This window comes from Arachis duranensis, chromosome 3 (assembly GCF_000817695.3).
Source record: "Arachis duranensis cultivar V14167 chromosome 3, aradu.V14167.gnm2.J7QH, whole genome shotgun sequence".
Taxonomy (NCBI): domain Eukaryota; kingdom Viridiplantae; phylum Streptophyta; class Magnoliopsida; order Fabales; family Fabaceae; genus Arachis; species Arachis duranensis.
Genome location: NC_029774.3, coordinates 38,714,955 through 38,719,402, shown reverse-complemented (window position 1 = coordinate 38,719,402; position 4,448 = coordinate 38,714,955).

Here is a 4,448-nt window from a genome sequence, read left to right as displayed (position 1 = left end):
ATGATTAGCCGTGCTGTGACAGAGCGCATTGAACATTTTCACTGAGAGGATGGGAGGTAGCCATTGACAATGGTGAAACCCTACATACAGCTTGCCATGGAAGGAGCCTTGCGTGCTTGAAGAAGAAGACAGTAGGAAAGCAGAGATTCAGAAGATAGAGCATCTCCAAAACCTCAACATGTTCCCCATTACTCCAAAACAAGTACTTATTTCATGTTCTTTCGCTTTTTACAATCAACCCTGATAATTATTGATATCCTGACTAAGAGTTACAAGATAACCATAGCTTACTTCAAGCCGACAATCTCCGTGGGATCGACCCTTACTCACATAAGGTATTACTTGGACGACCCAGTGCACTTGCTGGTTAGTTGTGCGGAATCGCAAAAGTGTGATTGCAATTTCGTGCACCAGCGTCCCTCGAGAATCTTCACAGAATCACTTCAAATATTTGGAGTCTTGACTAATCAACCAATTTGGTGGAGTTATAAGATGAATTAACCTTACTAACACTCATGGGCTGTATTGGGTTGAATTGGACTTGAATCCAACTTGAAATTGAAGTTGAATTTGATGGAATTGGAATTTGAGTCTGAAGACAATTTGGAAAGGAAGTATAAAAAGAGGAAGAGAGAATTGAGAATTCACTTTTACTTTTTCTTTCTTCACTTTTACATATTTGAATTTTTTTGTAATTCCTTTGAGACATGAGTCACTAACTCTTTTTCATTGAGAGGAAGAGCTCTGTTAATTTTTGATGAAATGAATTCATTGATTCTCTATCTTTATTCTATGTATTATTGTTTCTAAGAGAGAATTTTCGTTCTTTATTTTGAATGATTCAAATTCATTCGAAGATGGTTTGAATCTGGGTTTAATTTCATGATCCACTAGAAAGTTGATTCATAGGAATTAAGCTTGAAGATCCTCTCTCGCAATTATTCTGATTTTGAATTTAGATTTGATATGTGACATATGATAAACTAAGTTCAGATCCTAAGAATTGTGTGATTTAGAAATCAGGAAATGAGATTCATCTTTTCTCATGAGCAATTAATCAAGAAATTGGCAATTGATTAAGTTTGGAGAGGTTAAATTACTAAAGAATTGGAGTTCAATTACTTAAAATTTGCCAGAGATCAATAATTGCATGATTGAGATAGAGTTGAGATCTTATGTTCCAGAGAATTAACATCTCTAAACCTCAATTGTTTGATTCCTACTTTATTTACTACCTTATTTCAATTCTGTAATTGAGATCTGTTTACTGCTTATGTTTTTAATTCATTTATGAGTTTTATTATCATTTTTAATTTCAATCATTTACTTTTTAGCTATTTACATTCTTGTCATTTACTTTAAGTCATTTATATTACTATCATTTACTTAATGCCATGTTACGTAGTTTTATGTTATATCCTCTAATTGATTCTCATACCAAATTGAATTGTTTAACTAGAATAGCCAATTAATTATTATTACTTGATCTATTAATCTTCGCAGGAACGATAACCCACTCATTGTAGTATTACTTGATGCGACCTGGTGCACTTGCCAGTAGTTTTGCAAAAATTGGTTTGTAAATTTCGTATCAATCGTCCTCTGCTCTGACTTCTATCTTGTGTATCCCAATTTTTCTCAACTGGTTGTGGGCCATCAGCAACTTGAATAATAGGCATCTATCGAGTAACTGAAGGAATTAAAAGATAAAGGTGAGTTGAGTATCTAAATTATACCTACAAAAGTGCTAAGTACTTGAGAAAAAGATTTCTTTTACTTACCTCTGATTCTTAGACGCTATCCATGTACGAGAGAATACTAGATTCGAGAAGACTTGATCAATAGATGTACAATGGGCAGAGAAGTATTTTGACCACCATGTATGAAAATGAAGAGCCGATAAAAAATAACTATTGATATTCAGAAGTTGGTATTGAGTCAACATCCGTTGGTGGTTCATCTCTAATATCTCATCAAATTCTTTTGTATCCGACACTTCATAGTAAATCTTTTGAATCTTAAGGTTGAGAGACAAAGGAGAAGGTAAGGTTTGGACTAAGCCAAATTGTCAGACTACATATTGAGATGAATAAACAACTAATTTTTTTAAGAGCTCATGTCGACTCAAAAGATAAGCCGACATGGAGAATTTGGGAAATTACAATCCTAACCCACATATCATCGACTATTACTTGGTTTTCTGGTTGAGAGCTAGTGAAAGAGTTAAGGCATGAAACAGAACTGGGTTGAAATGAAAATGGGTTCGAAAAATATGAAATATTATTGTCTTTATTAATGTCGAACAGAATTCTGACAAAGTATCAAAAGGCATATAGAGACATGGTTTTTGGTTTCGTCCAAGAAAGTTGAGAAAGATGAATGCCATTGTTTATAGTGATGGGGATTGTCGACTTAGAAACATTAAGTCGAGGCTCAAGAACAGCTTTAAGCCACAAATTTACAACCTAAAGGGACCAAAAGGGTTAATAAAAGGATCTCCTTGATGAATTTCACCAACAATCAAGGAAAATGTTTTATAAAGTTGACTCAGAATCAAGGTAGAAAGGTCAATGAGTTTTTTGTGATGAATCATGATGGCTAGGGACAAGTAGTTATTCTTCTGAATTTGGACTGATTTTGAGCAGAAAACAAAATAATCAAGCCAAAATAAGAGGAAAACTTCATGTTCCCTGTTAGACATAGGGTCTCCATTAGAACCCATGTTGTTTTGGATGAAACTTGATATGGAATTTGAGTCAAAATTAATGTCAAAATCATCTTCAAGGTAATCGGTCGACCATGACATGAATTCACCATCAATGGATAGGCTAGTCAGGGTCAAAATGTCCATAAGAGTTGGACCCATCATTTCGTAAGGAAAGTAAAAGTTGTTAGTGGCAGGGCACCAAAAGTACAAACTAACCCCTAGTAACGGAGCAATATAAGAAAGTTCAAAAGTAGCTAATTCTAGGGTATGAATAATATTTAGAGATTTTCAAATCGGCTAATATGTAGGTGCAAGTTGAGACATCCAGATCAAAAAAAGAAGATTCAAATCCTTAAGGGGAGCAGTTCTAAAATCTCGACCAGCAAAGTATAAAGCCTTGATATTTTTGTAGAAAATCAAGGGTTGATCTTGCGGTGATGGAAAGAAAGAAGAAATAGAATCAATTTGTTCTTGGGTTGCCAAAGGACCTAAAAAGGAATACAATACTCCATTAACTGAGAATGGCAAAATATCTGACGACACCAGAGATTAGAGGTTTCTGCATTTTGGTTTGGGGCTTTCAAAGCTCCATCTTCATCGTAGAACTGCGCTGTTCCAACCACTAACAGAGGAAGAGGAAGGGCTTTATCTCCTTCTTTGCGAGAATGAGAAGTTGCAGCCATGGATGTCGAAGAAGAGAATGTGGTGATGATGGTTGGCGTAGAGGTTGAATGAAAGAGCGATCGAGAAACTGTGAAATGTGTGTTGCTTGGAGAGAAAAGGATTAGGGTTTTTAAGAAGCAAGTTTTTTGAAAATTGGGGATGATTTTATTTAAGGAGTAATGATGGAATATTTTATTCAAGAAAAGGCTCATTAAAACTCAGGGCGTTATGCATTTCCAGAAAAGCGCGCGTTATTTTAAATGAAACGGAACTATTTTTTAATTTTAAAGAATTTGAAAAGGTTACACATGCCCGGCACGAGAAATATTAAAATTTGTATTTTTGAACAAAATGATAAATTTTAAAGGGGCAATTTGTTAGTAAAAAAATGGATTTCTCTCGACAAAGAGGACATTTCGACTACCAAAGCTTTCGACTACTGAAGCAAGGACAGAAAAAACTAAAATCAAACGAAGATGGTACAAGGAGAATCAAAGTTGAAAGGTAGTTATTATCTTTTCCTGAGCATCAGGTTTGCTACTCGACCATCAAAACTAAGTGGAGAACACGAGTGTGGAATTCGATGAGTAAGTTGGAGAGACATGGGACTTGAAGACCAAGGAAGATGTGGGTGTCAAAACTTGGGGATCAAGATTTTTCATGGTCAAGACAATGTCATGGCTGAGAAAAAGGAAGAAGTAACACTACTAAAATAATCATTTTTAGCGGCTATTTATTTTGCTTTTAGCGGCAATAAAAATAACCGCTAATATATTTACCGGCAATTAGATATTAGCTGTCTTATGCTTTGTCGCTAAAAGGTTTTAGTGACAATTATAACATTTGCTGGTAAAGACCTTTTTAATGGCCGCAAAAGTATATATGTTTTAGCGGCCATTTTTTTGGCAATTTATATGGCCACCAAAAATAATTCTAAGATTGCAATGTTATTTACTTTTAGTGGCCATTACTATTGCCGCCAAAGCCCATTTTAACGGCAATTTATATGGCCACTAAAAATAATTCTAAAATTGTAATGTTATTCATTTTTAATTGCCATTATTATTGCCGCTAAATC